Source organism: Gobio gobio (genome assembly GCF_949357685.1).
Source record: "Gobio gobio genome assembly, chromosome: 21".
Taxonomy (NCBI): Eukaryota; Metazoa; Chordata; class Actinopteri; order Cypriniformes; family Gobionidae; genus Gobio; species Gobio gobio.
Window position 1 is genome coordinate 12,786,626 of NC_137117.1, and position 18,633 is coordinate 12,805,258.

Genomic DNA, 18,633 nt, shown 5'->3' on the forward strand with positions numbered 1-18,633 from the left:
TATGGAGGAATGATGTCACGGTTCATCTATTCACTGACTCATTCTGTCTCTGTGTGTTTGGTTGTGTTGGAGGCGTGGTCATTGATTACTGCCAATCTCGTCATCACCAACAGCTGCACCTCATTTCACCTGCTTATTTAATGTCTCCTCACCCACACTCTGTTGTCAGTTCGTTACAGAAGGTCCTGTGTCTTCCTCGTGTGTGTGTCTCTCTGGTGTTCGCTTCCCTGGAAGTTCGTTGAGGTTTCGGTTCCCGGTCCTGGCTTCACCCTTCGTGGAGGTTTGCCCATTGCGTCCCTGCGTCAAGAGTCACCTGTCTCCAGGATCGTATCTGCTGCCTGTCTCTTCCTGCTCTGAACTCTGGTTCTGTGCCCAGTGTGGGACTTGACGTGCGATCTACTTGTTATTCAGAGAATAAATTGTCATTCACTCGCTATTGGATCTTCGTGCACTTATTTCTGAGTTACCATTGTGACAGAACGAACTGACCACTTATGGATCCAGCGAGAATGGCCGAACTACAGGATTACTTATCCAGCAGTAATCAGCGTATGGACAGGCAGGACGAACAGGTTCAGGCTGCTGCTCAGGCGGTTCAAACACTGGTGACGCAGGTGTCCGAGCTTTCTACCCGGATTCAACAGCTGACACCACCCACTGCGCCAGACCCACCGCCAGTTCCCCGCAACCCAACCAACACCACCAGCCATCACGAGCCGCGCATTCCAACGCCGGAGAGATATTCGGGTGAGCCAGACCTATGCAGATATTTTCTGACGAAATGTTCAATATTCTTCTCTCTACAGCCACTGACGATTGCCACAGAGGAGTCACGAGTGGAGTTGGTGCTCCCCCTGCTCTCGGGACGCGCGGCTCTGTGGGGAACGGCGGTGTGGGAGAATCAAGATCCTTGCTGTTCCTCGTTCCCAGCACTCACACAAGAGATGAGCCGTGTCTTTGATCGCGCCATCGTGGGCCGCGAGGCTGCCCGCAAACTAGCGGAGCTTCGGCAGGGAGAAAGATCCGTTTCAGATTACGTCATCGAATTTCGAACATTGACTGCTGAGTGCAAGTGGAACGAGGAGGCGCAGTGGGACATTTTCCTGCATGGGCTGGCTGACCGTGTTCAAGAGGAGATTTACACCCTGGAGTTACCCAAGAGCCTCAACGGACTAATGGAGCTGGCCATACGTGTGTATGCACGCCTTCATCAATGTGATCAACATTTCCGCCCCAGACGGGTTCCGGAGGTCCGTGAGTGGTCCAATATGAACACGGTCAGTCAACCAGTCGATCATGAGCCCATGCAGGTGAGTAGAACTCGGCTTTCCTGGGAGGAGAGAGAACGTCGGCGATCGGGAGGGCTCTGCCTTTATTGTGGATCAGCTGGACACTTCAGAGACAACTGCCCAGCAAAAGATCCAGCTGTCACATGTCTGTCTTGTCCTGTGTAGCACATGGTGTTTTGGTTTATTTCTGTCCTGTGTGCGCCTGTCATCTGTCTTGACCCCACCCCTCGTTATCTGATTATTAGTTAATTTGCTCCACCTGTTGTCCCTTGTTACCTGCCTTGTTTGTCTGCTATTTAGTCTCCTTCCATTTTCAGTCATGTGCGGTTATGTTGTCTATGTTACGTGTGGAGGTATTCTGGTTCCTGATTCTTGTCCCTGATCTCGGTCCCTGGTTTGTCTCTGTTTGATGTTTGATTTTTACCCCATAGTGGGTTTTTGTTTTGTGTTTATGTTTCTTTGGTTAATAAAATTCATGTTCACCTGCATTTGAGTCCTCACCCCTTTTTTCACCATAGCGTTCGTGACAGAACATAACCGCCAGTAGAGGACTCAGCAGTTGTTTTTTGCCCTTTTTTCTGTTTCTCTCCATGGAACCTGTCACCCACCTAGAGGCTATGTGGTATGTGAACTCCCGTTATCTACGTCAGCAGGGAGCTGATGTGAGGAGGTTTGCTCGGGTCTTCCTCATTGAGATCGATCACTTGGACCTTAGTGAGGCAGAGACCAAGGAGGTTTTTAATCTTTGTCTGGACATGCCCCTCACTCCGGAGGAGATGGGGAGGATGGGGGTTTTTGGCTTCTGGGAGTTCATAGACTATCTTGACCCCAGCCCTCCAATGACCATTGTCCCTGTTCCGCTGGTCCCTGTTCCGCTGGTCCCTGTTCCGCTGGTCCCTGTTCCGCTGGTCCCTGTTCCGGTGGTCCCTGTTCCAGTGGTCCCTGTTTCGGTGGTCCCAAAACGGAGGAGGAGGAGGAGAAAGGCTCCCTCCATGCCTGTTCCAGTGGTCCCAGTTCCGGTGGATCGTGGTCCGGTGGATCGTGGTCCGGTGGTCCCAGGTCCGGTGGGTCGTGTTCCGGTGGTCCCAGGTCCGGTGGATCGTGGTCCGGTGGACCTTATTCCGGTGGTCTGTGTTTCGATGCTCCATGTTCCGGTGGTCCCTGTTCCGAAACGGAGGAGGAAGGCTGTTCTGGTGGTCCGTGTTCCACCCACGCCGACCCGGCGCCCTGCTCTGTCTGCGCCGCCCAGACACCCTGCTCTGCCCGCGCCGACCCGGCGTCCTGCTCTGCCCGCGCCGACCCGGCGCCCTGCTCTGCCCGCTCCGACCCGGCGCCCTGCTCTGCCCGCTCCGACCCGGCGCCCTGCTCTGCCCGCTCCGACCCGGCGCCCTGCACTGCCCGCTCCGACCTGGCGCCCTGCTCTGCCCGCTCCGACCCGGCCGCCTGAACTCTGCGGGCCGTCTTCCCGGCCGCCTGAACTCTGCGGGCCGTCTTCCCGGCCGCCTGAACTCTGCGGGCCGTCTTCCCGGCCGCCTGAACTCTGCGGGCCGTCTTTCCGGCCGCCTGAACTCTGCGGGCCACCTGAACTCTGCGGGCTGTCTGAACTCTGCGGGCCGCCTGAACTCTGCGGGCCGCCTGAAATCTGCGGGCCGCCTGAACCCTGTGGGCCGCCTCCACGGCCGCCTGAACCCTGTGGGCCGCCTCCCCGGCCACCTGAACTCTGCGGGCCGCCTGAACTCTGCGGGCCGCCTCCCAGGCCGCCTGAACGCTGCGGGCCGCCTCCCCGGCCGCCTGAACTCTGCGGGCCGCCTCCCCGGCCGCCTGAACGCTGCAGGTCGCCTCCCCGGCCGCCTGAACTCTGCGGGCCGCCTCCCCGGCCGCCTGAACTCTGCGGGCCGCCTCCCCGGCCGCCTGAACTCTGTGGGCCGCCTCCCCGGCCGCCTGAACTCTGTGGGCCGCCTGAACTCTGTGGGCCGCCCCCCCGGCCGTCTGTCCCTCCCGTCCCGCCCTGGTCTGTCCCTCTTTGGGTTCTGATGGAGCGTCTGGAAGCCGCTCCTTGGAGAGGGGGTAGTGTCACATGTCTGTCTTGTCCTGTGTAGCACATGGTGTTTTGGTTTATTTCTGTCCTGTGTGCGCCTGTCATCTGTCTTGACCCCACCCCTCGTTATCTGATTATTAGTTAATTTGCTCCACCTGTTGTCCCTTGTTACCTGCCTTGTTTGTCTGCTATTTAGTCTCCTTCCATTTTCAGTCCTGTGCGGTTATGTTGTCTATGTTACGTGTGGAGGTATTCTGGTTCCTGATTCTTGTCCCTGATCTCGGTCCCTGGTTTGTCTCTGTTTGATGTTTGATTTTTACCCCATAGTGGGTTTTTGTTTTGTGTTTATGTTTCTTTGGTTAATAAAATTCATGTTCACCTGCATTTGAGTCCTCACCCCTTTTTTCACCATAGCGTTCGTGACACCAGCCCGGCGGTAGATAGGAGGTTACTGTCGGGTGGGTCTTTGCTGGGTAAACCCTCTTCTGCAACTCTCCTCCCGGTAAGACTGCAATGGGCAGACCAGACTCATCATTGCCAGGCCTTATTGGACTCGGGAGCCGAAGGTAATTTTCTGGACAGGACATTTGCACACCATCACATTCCCATCACTCCACTTTCTCGCAGGATTTCTGTCAGTGCACTTAATGGACAAGAACTTCCTGACATTTCATTCACCACTGGCCTTATCACCCTCGTCACTTCAGGAAATCACACCGAGAAACTAGAATTTATGATCACTAACTCTCCACTGGTTCCAGTCGTCCTCGGTCATCCCTGGTTGATTAAGCATAAACCTAGGGTTGACTGGGGCCACAATTCCATTTCTGTCTGGAGTAATCAATGCTATGCCTCTTGTCTTGTGTCTGCCTGTTCGACTATGTCTAGTTCTGTATTACAGGATGAGCCGGTGAATTTATCAAACGTGCCCGGGGAGTACCTCGACCTGAAGGAAGTGTTCAGTAAGTCCAGGGCTGCTTCTCTGCCTCCACATCGTCCCTATGACTGTGCTATAGAGTTATTGCCAGGTACGTCTCCGCCTAAAGGCAAGTTATACTCACTTTCCAACCCGGAGAGGGAGACCATGGAGAAATATATTTCTGATTCTCTAACGGCTGGTTTCATCCGCCCTTCCTCTTCTCCAGCGGGGGCGGGGTTCTTTTTTGAGGGTAAGAAAGATGGATCTCTGCGACCTTGCATTGACTACCGAGGACTGAATAACATAACGGTAAAGAATACTTATCCTTTGCCGTTGATGTCTTCAGCCTTCGAGAGGTTACAGGGAGCATCTATATTCACAAAATTGGATTTACGTAATGCCTATCATTTGGTTTGCATAAGGGAGGGGGATGAGTGGAAGGCTGCGTTTAATACCCCTAGGGGCCATTTTGAATACTTGGTCATGCCCTTCGAGCTGTCCAACTCCCCAGCGGTCTTCCAAGCACTCGTCAATGACGCGCTGAGAGACATGGTAGATCAGTACATTTATGTCTACCTGGATGACATACTGATTTTTCTTCCTCTCTCCAGGAACATGTTCAGCACATCAGACGAGTGCTCCAGAGGTTGTTAGAGAATGGGCTTTTTATCAAGGCGGAGAAATGCGCGTTTCATGCACAGTCTGTTCCGTTCCTGGGACACATCATCTCATCGGAGGGAATGCGCATGGACCCCGATAAGGTTAAGGCTGTGGTAGATTGGCCAAGTCCAGATTCCCGCAAGGCCCTGCAGAGGTTTCTGGGGTTCGCCAATTTTTACCGGCGTTTTATTCGCAATTTCAGCCAACTAGCCGCTCCTCTGACTGCATTGACCTCCCCCAAAACGACGTTCAGGTGGTCTGGTGTAGCCGAAGCTACATTTACCAAACTTAAGAGCCGTTTTGTTTCGGCTCCCATTCTGATTGCCCCTGATCCTTCACGTCAGTTTGTGGTGGAGGTCGATGCGTCAGAGGTGGGGGTAGGGGTGGTTCTTTCCCAGCGCTCTTCCTCGGATGACAGGATGCATCCATGCGCGTTTTTTTCCCATCGTTTATCACCAGCCGAGCGTAACTACGACATTGGTAACAGAGTTGTTGGCAGTCAAGTTAGCATTGGAGGAGTGGCGTCATTGGTTAGAGGGGTCAGGGGTACCTTTTATCGTTTGGACCGATCATAAGAACTTGGAATACATCAGATCCGCTAAAAGACTCAACTCCAGGCAGGCTCGTGGGCTTTGTTTTTCGGACGTTTTGACTTTTCTCTTTCGTACCGCCCGGGTTCTAAAAACATCAAACCCGATGCTTTGTCTCGTGTTTTTGACCACTCCGAACGCCCGTCCACTCCCGGGTGTATTTTTCCGGAGAGACTCATTGTTTCCACACTCACATGGGAGATCGAGTCGAAGGTCAAATCGGCCTTAGAAGGGGTAACGCCTCCGCCCGATGGCCCACCGAGTCGTTTATTCGTGCCTGAGAGACTTCGGTCCGACGTCATTCGATGGGGTCATTGTTCCAATGTGGCCTGTCTTCCAGGAGTCAACCGGACCAGTTTTTTGGTTAAGCAACGATTCTGGTGGCCAGGTATGGCTCGTGACATTCGGGAATTTGTTTTGGCCTGTTCGGTTTGTGCATGTGGTAAGACTTCCAATCGTTCTCCAGATGGGTTGCTCCAACCGCTGTCAGTCCCTTCGAGACCCTGGTCCCATATAGCGCTAGATTTTGTTACCGCCCTCCCGCCCTCCCAAGATAGTCATTTTGACCGTTGTGGACCGGTTCTCGAAGGCAGCTCATTTCATTCCCTTGCCCAAATTACCCTCTGCCAAGGAGACAGCGGGGGCTGTCGTGGATCACGTCTTTCGTATACATGGTCTCCCGATGCATGTCTCTGACAGGGGGCCCCAATTTGTATCCAAATTCTGGAGAGTTTTGTTGATTACTGGGAGCGAGTGTAAGTCTGTCTTCGGGTTTCCATCCCCAAAGCAATGGTCAGACCGAGCGGGCCAACCAAGATCTTGAGAGAGTGTTGCGATGTTTGGTGTCCAAGAATCCTTCCTCCTGGAGCCAGCATCTTTCATGGGTTGAGTACGCACATAACTCGTTACCAGTGTCGTCCACGGGCCTCTCTCCGTTTGAGTGTAGCTTAGGGTACCAGCCACCAATTTTTCCCAGTCTGGAATCCGAAGTCGCGGTCCCCTCCGCCCACGCCTTCGTCCAGAGGTGCCGCCACACATGGAGCAGAGCCCGTGAGACTCTGCTCCAGATGGGAGCGCGCACCAAGGCCCAATCCGATCGCTACCGGTCTAAGCCTCCCGTATACGTTGTAGGTCAAAAACTGTGGCTTTCATCCAAGAATATTCCTCTCTGTTCCGCATGTAACAAACTTCCTCCTAAATTCATTGGTCCGTTTCCTGTCACCAAAATTCTTAGTCCGGTGGCAGTCCGCCTCAAACTGATTCATCCCGTGTTCCATGTTTCCAAATTAAAACCCGTTTTTCATTCCCGTATAAATCCGTCTGCTCCGGTTCCTAGACCCCCATCCCCCCCCCCCCCGCCCCGCCGCGACGCGTAGATGGAGAACCTACTTATGCGGTCAATCGTATTCTCGACTCTAGACGGAGGGGACGCGGATTCAAGTACTTGGTGGACTGGGAAGGTTACGGTCCGGAGGAGAGAAGTTGGGTTCCTGCCAGGGACATACTGGACCACTCTCTCATCGATGATTACAATCGACAGGTAGGTCCTCCTGGGAGCGCCAGGAGGCGTTCCTAGGGGGAGGGGTAATGTCACGGTTAATCTATTCACTGACTCATTCTGTCTCTGTGTGTTTGGTTGTGTTGGAGGCGTGGTCATTGATTACTGCCAATCTCATCATCACCAACAGCTGCACCTCATTTCACCTGCTTATTTAATGTCTCCTCACCCACACTCTGTTGTCAGTTCGTTACAGAAGGTCCTGTGTCTTCCTCGTGTGTGTGTGTCTCTGGTGTTCGCTTCCCTGGAAGTTCGTTGAGGTTTCGGTTCCCGGTCCTGGCTTCACCCTTCGTGGAGGTTTGCCCATTGCGTCCCTGCGTCAAGAGTCAACTGTCTCCAGGATCGTATCTGCTGCCTTTCTCTTCCTGCTCTGAACTCTGGTTCTGTGCCCAGTGTGGGACTTGACGTGCGATCTACTTGTTATTCAGAGAATAAATTGTCATTCACTCGCTATTGGATCTTCGTGCACTTATTTCTGAGTTACCATTGTGACAATGATCTCTGATCTCTTGTCAGGTGTCTCATCAGGCATTATAGAAGAAGACTCAGAGCTGTTATCTTGGCTAGGTTAAAAAAGTATTGAATAAAAGGGTGCTAATCCAACGTGTTTTGGAGAAAATCATTTATTTCATAAAGAGATTTTCCCCACCTTTTACTTCAATGAAAGGTTAGATCTTTGTGATTTTTTTTAAATAAAAGATCAAAAGGACTATATAAATATAATTTGAATATACATTTTTTTGAAGTTTTAATATATTATTAATCGCTGCTTTTCAAATAATTTGATCGTTTTAAGTTTTTTTAAGATATTTATACACTAAAAAAATAAAAGACTAATTAAAAGTTCATGTTCTTAATTCAAACTTTTTAGATTGCATCTAAAACATCAATACACACAATAATGCATTAAATTGATGCATGTAACTTATGCATTTCATATTTCATGCATATCAATATGCTCTTGAGTCAATAGAGATTTTTATTAAAAATAAGTTAATATCAGACATGTATTTTGTGAATGTAAGCAGACAGGACAACATTTATGACTTATTTTTTTATCATAGTCAAATCTGTGAGGGGAAAAAAGCATGATTTTTAATATTGCAGGTGTTTTTGAGCCATCAAACCTAAAGATAAATTGCAGAAATGATCTTTGCCCACTGGAATAGTCAAAAAAAGATATAAGACCGTTTCTGTTTGGCATAACAGGCATTTTTCTTGGCGTAGCGGCATAGAGACGCTAACAAAACTGACAGTGCTGTTGATTTAAATGGGAAGTAAAAATAAAAATATCCTCATATAAGCCTCTATAACCTCTAATAATCAATATTTTATTATTATAATTGCCTGCCAAAAGAAAGCAAATCTGCAATCCAAGCCATCCATCTTTTTTGACTTCTTAGCAGGGATGTGTTGCCGTCTCTTATTTGTAGCTAGCCCAAGAAAAATATAAACCTCTTTGTTGCATTAAAAGTCAATTTGTGTTCAGGGCTGAGTGAATTGAGTTTAAAAGTCCAACAGCATTAAACCAGAACCAGGAGTTGGCCTGAAAGAAGCTTATGACAGCAAACGCAGAGCGGTCACCGTGAAGCCACCAAAAACAGCTGCATCTAATAATGTCCTACAGTAACATTAAGAGAGCAGGAGATCTACTTCGTTTTGCATAACAAGTTTGGGCTAAATAACAGCTGTCATAAAAGAGCTAAATAGAGGTCACCTCATCCGTTCATTTTTACGGGGCACTCAAGGACACTTTCACAACTGCAGGTCATCTTCGACTTCATTGATGCTTCAGCCCGTCTAATCAAAACCATAACATATCCTGTCTCCTTTTCCGGCCCTTCGCACGTCCCATTCACATCTGCACGGCTGGAAATATGTAATCAGTTGCTTCGATAAAATCCAGTTACCCCCTGCGGCCACACCGCAGTCCCAGCGTGCACAAGCACACAGTTTTGCGCAGTAATTGAATCCCGTGTGTTGGGACAGCTGGTTGGTGAGGCAATAGTGAGATGCTTATTGGTGTCAGAGGTTCTGATACACACCAGCAGGCACTCAGAACGTGGCTTAACAACACTGTTTAACCTCGTTTCACCTGTGGTCACGTTTATGATCAGTTTTTCCGTGGCAAACGCACTGCTTTAATCCATAAACATGACCATAAGAGTTTTTTTGAAAGAAGTTTCTTCGGTAGTGCTTTAGATTACAGCCTGGAAAGTACTGCGTAAGTAAAGCAAATTTACAGCTGTACTGTAAGTATTTTTAATTAAGGGGTAATTATCCATGTAGTTACAGGGTAAGTGGTGCTTGGTTTTCCATGTATTTACAGGGTAAGTATGAATCTGTGGGTTGTAAATTAAAGTGGTGTTTGTTCCCCTCTTGTTTCGTGTAGTTACAGGGTAAGTATGAATCTGTGGGCTGTAAATTAAAGTGGTGTTTGTTCCCCTCTTGTTTCATGTTGTTACAGGGTAAGAATGAACCTGCGGGCTGTAAATTAAAGTGGTGTTTGTTCCCCTCTTGTTTCATGTTGTTACAGGGTAAGTATGAACCTGCGGGCTGTAAATTAAAGTGGTGTTTGTTCCCCTCTTCTTTCATGTTGTTACAGGGTAAGTATGAATCTGCGGGTTGTAAATTAAAGTGGTGTTTGTTCCCCTCTTCTTTCATGTAGTACAGGGTAAGTATGAATCTGCGGGCTGTAAATGAAAGTGGTGTTTGTTCCCCTCTTGTTTTGTGTAGTTACAGGGTAATTATGAATCTTTGCGCTGTAAATTAAAGAGGTGTTTGTTTCCCAAAATGGCACTCAAACCAATTAATTAATCTTAACTTGGGTTTACATAGAGTAAATATGTAAATACCGAGTAAATAGTATGTGAATAGTATAGATTACTATAGATTTTTTTCACAATTAAATTAAGATTAAGTAAAGTTAACTAAAAAGTGTTGGTAAGAACAACTGTTGGATTTTACAGTGTACTATCCGAAACACAATATATGCTGGTGATCATCTATAATGGTCCTATGGTCCTAATGGGTAATTTAATTTGATTATAACTCACATGAGAACCTTTAAAATGGCAAAAAAATAAATGGCAAAAAATAGCTTTTCTTAATTAAACATTTTGTTCCCCTCTAAAGTTTGGTTCAGAACAAAAAATAAATAAATGTTACAACACTGATATGCTAAAGTTTGACAAACACAAGCATGTTTACATGAGCTGCAGGCGCCCGTTGACAATAGCCTCTTTCCTTTAGTATTATATTTATAACTAACCCATTTGAAGTCTCCTGGTAGGCTGATTTCTTCAGACTCTGGCTGGTTGACGGTGGCCAACAGCCAATAGCAGCTGGTGAGTCATCAGCTAACGGCAGAGCTTTCCTGATGTGGTCCAAGCCAGAGCGAATTGGATCTCACATCTGGTTCTGATGTTCCCGTCGTCTACCTCACCCTGCAGACAGAACCGTATCTGGCTCAGGGGATGACGAATGGCCCAAAGAGCCCATTACGGTCCTCGCAGAACGTCACACTCGCTTTTAGTCTGCAGAACAACGGCCTTTGCTTTCCCCTCTCCCACGTCTTCAGCTCAAGAAACACAAGCCTGTGGCACTGCAAAAATCCTAAGAGAGTTGAGACTTGGTCCAAAACCTGGTCCGGTGCAGGATAATTGGCCGGTTTTCATTCTCATCCCCTCTTTCCCTAACACATCTAGTTCTCTGTTTTTCTCTTCTGTCGATTCCACTTTCTCAATGTCAGTTTTGTACAAAGCATCTTACAGGACATTTATTGCAGATTCAGTCTGCTTTGTTTTAGTGTCAAGTTAACTATATATGACTTTGTCTCCTGTTCAAAATTATGCAGAATATAGGCCTCGTGAATTTGTTCCTCAGTGACTTATAACCAATGCGTTCGTAAAATATAGCATTTTAGGACAAAATTCAAACTACTGTGAGGATTTAATAAAGATACGCAGTAAAAATTTGTGCTGAAAAGGCATGGGCACAGTTATTTTTGTGGCTGACCTTATTGCATTTGTAGGAGTTTCCCTTTCAGACGCAACATTTATGGGAGGAGAGTATTTAAATAAATCATGCTAGGTGATTTATTAAGGTTTGCGATCGCCAATTTACTGGTGTCTGCGGTATAATTTACCGGCCAAAAAAGCACGTATTAAACCAGACGCTAACTGGTAGATTGCGTTGGTCATTATGGAAATGATCCGGCTGTGTCTGTGTGCTTTAATTTGTGCGTCGTCAGTAAATCACGCACAGAACTTTCCTCTCCCATCTGTACTTTTTTGGAATTGCGACTTTGCACTAATTTGCCCTGTTTAGTAAATCTGGCCCCAAGTTTGGTCAGAATACTATGCAGGAGATATAGCTTCACGTCCATTTTGGCATGTTCTTTGTCAAATTCGTTATTCTTGAATGGTTTGACGAATCAACTTGAATTCCATAACTTTTTGTCTGTATGGTCTGAAGATGATCTGGTTCAGTTTTTGTGAACGTCTAGGAGGTTTTTCACATTTTCATGACCGAAAAAAATAATTTAGTTTATAGCCCTTAAGGTTCAAAATTTACATTCATTTACATTTAGTCATTTAGCAGACGCTTTTATCCAAAGCGACTAACAAATGAGAGCAATAGAAGCAACTAGAACAGTCAAGGGCAACAAATGCAAGTGCTGAAACAAGTCTCAGTTAATCTAGCAGAGAACACATAGGACTTTATTTTTTTATAAATATATAAATAGACAAACTGAAAGTGAATGGAGTGCTAAGTGCTATTGGTCAGGTGCTGCTGGAAAAGATGCGTCTTGAGATGTTTTTTGAAAATGGATAGAGACTCGGCTGCTCGAATTAAGATAGGTCATTCCACCAGGTGGGAACTGTCCAGGAAAAGTTCCGTGAGAGTTATTTCATGCCTTTTTGTGATGGCACCACAAGGCATCATTCACTAGCACAACGTAAGCTTCTAGTGGGTGTGTAAGTCTGAACAAGCGAGTCAAGGTATATTGGCGCAGAGCCAGTGGTTGTTTTATAGGCGAGGACCAGTGCCTAGAATTGGATTCGAGTGGCCAGTGGCAGCCAGTGCAAACTGATGAAGAGAGGCATGACGTGCTGCATTCTGGATCAGTTGCAAGGGTTTGATAGTGGATGCCGGAAGGCCCGCTAGAAGAGCATTACAGTAGTTCAGTCAGGAGACGACGAGAGCTTGGACCAGGAGTTGTGCGGCCTGCTCTGATAGGAAGGGTCTAATCTTCCTAATGTTGTATAACGCAAATCTGCAGGACCGGGTTGTTGTAGTAATGTGGTCTGTGAATTTTAGCTGATCATCAATCACAACTCCAAGGTTCCTGGCTGTCCTGGATGGAGTTATGGTTGATGAACCTAGCTGAATGGAGAGATTATGATGATGTGCTGGGTTGGCTGAGACCACAAGCAGTTCTGTCTTTGCAAGGTTGAGTTGCAGGTGATGTTCCTTCATCCAGGCAGAAATGTCTGTCAGACAGGCAGCGATACGAACACCAACTGAAGTATCATCTGGTTTAAATGAGACGTAGAGTTGAGTGTCATCAGCGTAGCAGTGATAGGAAAAGCCATGTTTCTGAATGACAGATCCTAGTGATGACATGTAGATGGTGAAGAGAAGTGGTCCAAGCACTGAGCCCTGGGGAACGCCAGTGGCTAGATTGTGTGAATTAGACACTTCTCCTCTCAATGACACCCTGAAGGACCTACCTGAAAGATAAGACTTGAACCACTGGAGAGCGGTTCCTGAAATGCCCATCTTCATGAGAGTTGACAGGAGGATCCGGTGGTTAACTGTGTCAAAAGCTGCAGACAAATCCAGTAAGATAAGTACTGTGGATTTGGAAGCTGCTCTTGCAGCTGTAAGAGTTGATGAAGGATGGGGGGGGGGGACAAAGGAGCGAAGAGAAAGTTTTGAAGAGTGTGCGAGAGTCAGAGCAGTTGTTGATTTTGTTGTGATAGAATGTAGTTTTAGCAGTGGAGACATTTGCAGAGAAAGAAGTGAGAAGAGACTGATACATGGTAAATTCAGTAGTGTTTTTAGTTTTGCGCCACTTCCTCTCTGCCGCCCGGAGTCCAGAGCGATGTTCACGGAGAACATCAGACAGCCAGGGGGCAGAGGGGGTGGTGCGGGCTGGTCTGGATGAAAGGGGACTAAAACTATCTAAGCAAAGAAAAGTTTTTAACATATATGTGAGTGCAGCTTGGTGGCGCTAGAGGGATCGAGCTAGAGACTCCAAATTTGCTATAGGGACAGTTCAGACTGTCCTCTATCTAGTGTTAATTTCGTCAGACGAGACGAGACTAAATATGTTCGTTAACGACCTTTTTTTCCATGACGAAGACGAGACGATGACGAGACTGCACCAATGTCCAAAAACACTGACTAAGACTAAATTAACATGCATTATTGTTGATGAAAAAGGACGAGACTAAAATGTTTTGCATAAAATAAAAACTAAGATAAAATCTCTCTTCATTTTCGTCTACAATTGTCTCTACTTTTACATCATGAGATGAATATTCAGCTGTTCAAAATATTCAGAAAGAGTTCCCGCTGTTGCTCGAGTAGGCTACAGGTCTCTCTCAGACTCCGCCTGTCATCTCGCGGCCGCGCGCGTGTGGTCACGTGGTTCCCGGAGCGCTCAATACCTCTAGCGCTGTGTCAGTATGTGAATGGCTTAAGCCGCGTAAGTTACACAACAGCTTCACTTTACAGGTGTTTGCAGCAATTTTTGGTAAACAGTACAGCATAGTGTGCGTCAGCCACATTTACAGTATCATTTTATTATGGAGAGTGGTAGAGATCAACATTGTTAACATTAATATTAATGTTTTTCTTGTATTTAGCCCTCAGGTATTCCTTACTAATTAAGTCACACTTGTACTCATTGATGGTCAAATGTGACCATACACCTTAACTATTTCAAAAATAAATAGCCTATATTTTAATTCAATAATATTTATTGAATATTTTGAGGAGATCTTTTGGTGCTAAATACTATGTGTGCAATACTTATGGTCCATTAATGATCACTTAAAATATTTTTCTTCTAATATTTTTATTATTTATATTACAATTAGTGTATTAATTAAGGTTAAAATAGAGAATTCCACTGCAAAGAGGCAAATTAGAGTCATTTTGTGGCTGGAAAAATAAAAAAATTCACTTGTAATGCCATTACCCACTGGGTGCCTGTATGGCTCTTTAATACATACACAGATCATAACTGCTTACTTATTTGTGAAATTTTGAAATGTTAATAATAGTGAATAGTAAAGAATGCAAGCAAATATAATATAACCCCAAAAAAGTGTAAAAAAACATATTTTCCCTTCTACTATGTACAGTAGGCTATATACATATGAATTCATACTGAATCAAGATCGAACTCGATATTTGTGCCCATCGTCTCATAAGCTAATGCTGATCTACGCTGTAAATCAACCAGTTAGCTATGGTGTTGTGGCACAAACATTATGCAGGTTATATGTACTTTATGTAACTTATTTTGCCACAAAATATATTGAGTTTTCCTTTGACTAAAGCTAGACTAAAATGACTAGACTTTTGGTCGACTAAAACTTGACTAAGATACCTTGAGTTGTCTTTTGACTAAAACTAGACTAAAATGACGAGACTTTTAGTCGACTAAAACTTGACTAACAAAAAAAGATATGTGAATGACTAAATATGACTAAAACTAACAAGGACATTTGGCACAAGACTAAGACTAAGACTAAATTAAAAATAGGTGACAAAATTAACACTACCTCTATCTGATTGCCAAATTTCATGTATTTCTCGCAAGCGGTTCTTCGGGCTGCCAAAGCAGAAGAAGAAGAAGCAGAATAACGATTACAAAAGTTGCCTACGCACCTTCGATATTTGGCCCCTAATAAATTAAACAAATCCATTCTTTGTGAATCCCCTCTCTTTCATTCCAACTTAGACATGTATTTTAAGTGGAGAATGGGACATAGCTGAGGATTATGCAGCACTTCCTGTTTGAGCTCTTAAAGATATCATCAGGGAACATTAAAAGCAGTGATTATGAAGATTATATATTTTAGGCGTATATCAAAAGCCCAACACTTCTAGGACTGTTTGCCATGATGACACAGGGTGTAGAAAAATCTGCTAGCATTGTGTTATTTCAGGCTTCTGGATGTTCAAATATTGCCCATTAACACATATTAACACCTTACAGACTGTTCTGAACTCTAATGAGATGAAATTTCATCCCAAATGAATCATGGTTATATAACCGGTTGAGAAACCCAAACACTAAAACAAAGTACAATGCTATTTGGCTCTAAAAGACATTATAGCATGACAGACTGTTGGTTCACGATGAAGGGACAAACTGTGAATCACCTTCATGAGTTACAGATTCAGCAGATAAAGGATGAGCAAAAGGATCTCTGTGGGACCAAACTCAAAACCACACAAGTACTACAGATTAATGTGTCCTTAGAGAATACTAACCGCTAGGCCATAGCATTCATCATCCTTAAATAAACATATATACCACAAAACTGAAAATTGTACACTGAAAAATTACCTATTCTGTCTATATCTATGACAAAGTTGGTATTGTCAAGTATTATTTAATTTAATTATTATTCTTACCATTTTTGTATTGTTAGCGTTTTTATTTGATTTATGTTGACCAGCTGCTTTGACGATACAAATGTATATTATTTATCATGCCACTTACAGTAAGTAACCTAAACTGAAACTGAGGGCGAGAACAAATCTATATATGAGGACATAGTGTGAAATGAACAATAAGTCAGGTGTTAAATGTAAAACAGCTGTGCTAAACAGCTGGAAAAATATGAAGATAAAAAACAGAAATACTAAAAGAGTATAATAATTAACATGCAATAAGATACTCTAATAAGCAAAGTACTGTACATGGAGTATTTATCTGTTTTTAGGATTAAGTACACTACTTTTCACAAGTTTGGGGTTGGTAAGAACTGACCGACGAATTGGGATCTGTTTTCAGAGACCGACCTACTTCGAGTAATTAAAAACGAGCCAATAAACATTGGCATGCGATCACGCATTCCACGCACCGCCCCGCGTTGCGGGTATAAATAAGGAAGTGGAAGTGCCGCATACCGCTTTCAACTTCGGAGCCGAGCATTGCAGTAATCTGTGTGTTCCTACGAAGAGTTTTTTTTCTACAAACGAGTCGAGAGAAGATCTTTACCTGCTTCCAGTGTTCCAGTGTTGGTGTGACGGTGCCCTGCAGCGGTGGTCGCGACCAGGAAGAAAAGGACGAACAGCTGTTCTCACGGCTTGCTGGGCTTTTTTTTCTCTGAGTGCTCACAGCGGGCTTGCACCTTTGAACTGCTGTGAGCCGCGGCCATTTCCCCTGCGTGCCTCGGCACTGACGGAGCGGTTTTCTCTCTCTCTCTGTCACTAAAAGCGCAACACGGTTTGACCCTGCGTCTTTTTCAAGATGTCATTCAAACCGTGTGTTTCTGGATGCCGTCGGTTTCTGTCCCCAGTTGACGGACACGATCGCTGTCTCTTGTGTTTGGGCGTTCAGCACGCAGAGGCGGCTTTCGTGGTTGACTCATGTTAGCACTGCGCGAATATGACCATCGCAGTGCTACGGTCTAGGCTCCAATACCTCAAAAGGGGTGGAGTCCCATTGTGCATCCCCCGATCTAGTGGTCCTCCCGCTGCAAAGCAGAGGGCTGCTACTTTGGCCGATGCCTTTGGTGGAGATCTGAGGGTGACGGTCAGGGCACCCCCGCCCAGTCAACAGGCTGCTCGGGCCCCTCCCCCCTCCGCTGCGCCGGCGCAGTTCCCGGAAGATCACGGTGGTTCTTCCCATGGGGGGCCGCCCGTTTATTTCAGGGCACCTGCTGAGGACATGTTATCGATAGCTGCATCGGGGGATGAGCTAATGGACTCTGGAGATGAGGATTCGGCTGCGTTGCCCCCTTCGGGTGTGGCACCGTTGCCCGAGTCTGATCCAGAGCTCACGGCTATGCTTTCCCGGGCCGCCGCGAGTGTCGGGCTCGAGTGGAACCCTCCACCGTGTCCCGAACCCTGGACGATTGGTATCTCGGGATGGCCCGTGCTGGTTCTCAGCGCCCCGCCCCAGTGCCTTTCTTTCCGGAAGTGCATCAGGAGCTCACGAAGTCGTGGACGGCGCCCTACAGTGCTCGTTCACGATCAGCGAGTTCCTCCGTCCTCACTACCATCGATGGAGGCGCGGCTAAGGGTTACGTGGAGGTCCCTCCAGTGGAACGGTGTCCTAAGACCGGCTCCGACTGGCGGGGCCATCCGCATCTCCCCTCCCGGGCGTGTAGGTTCTCGTCCAGCCTAACGGGCAAGACCTACACAGCCTGTGGAGAAGCCGCGGTCTACCAGGCCAAAGCGCTCAAGGAATTGCACGAGGGTAGTTCCGACCCAGGGGTTATGCAGGAACTGCGTACCGCAACGGACCTCGCCCTCCGGGCGACGAAAGTTGCCGCACGCACCCTGGGTCGGGCGATGTCCACTCTGGTGGTCCAGGAACGCCACCTATGGCTGAACCTGGCAGATATGCGTGAGACCGACAAAGTGCGGTTCCTCAACGCCCCTGTCTGTCAGGCCGGCCTCTTCGGCGACGCCATCGAGAGCTTCGCCCAGCAGTTCTCGGTGGCACAGAAGCAGACGGAGGCCATCAAGAACATCCTGCCCCGGCGACCTGCTGCTGCCTCCACCCAGTCGCCAGCTGCACCTCCGCCTGCTCGTCGCCGAGGGCGTCCCCCTGCGGCCGCCTCTGCCCCTGCTAAACCCAAGCAGCAGCCATCACCATCAGGGAAGCAGGGTGCCGGCCGTAAGGGTGCCGCCCAACCCGTGTCGGGGCCTGCTAAGTCGGCAGGCAAGCGCAAGGGCAAGCGGCCCTGACACAGTGAGCCCAGGGAGAAGAGGAGCTGCGGAGGAGGACCGGGGGGGGAATGTCCAGACTGGTACACACAACATCCTGCCGCTGGCCCTCCGGGGTCCAGCGGTACCCACATTCTCAATAAAAGAGCAGTTTCCTCCCTCCCTGAGCTCCGAGAGGTACAGGTTGGCAGTGCGCGACGCCCCCGGGCCTTGCCACTCCTTTCCTTCCCTCTCACCCCTCGCCAGGGGGCAGCAGAGTGGGCACCGAGGACGCCCCCGGGCCTTCTCACCCACTCTCTGCCCCACCTGGAGTATTCAGACAACACTCCGGGCCGCCTCCGGGCCTCCCGAGTCGGGTCTGAATACTCCACCTCGCTGCCTCAACCCGGGTACGTCTGTGGTGCCGTTGATCCCGCTTGTTCGGTCTCTGGGGGCCTGGCTAGGTCTCCCCAGGCCGTCTCGCTGGCTCATCCGTACCATCAGACTCGGCTATGCGATTCAATTCGCACGCCGGCCTCCCAAGTACAGGGGCATCCTCTTCACCTCCGTGCGGAGCAGCGATGCCCATGTCTTGCGGTCCGAGATCGATGTCCTGCTGGCGAAGGGCGCGGTCGAGCCGGTTCCTCCTGCCGATATCGAGGTCGGGGTTCTACAGC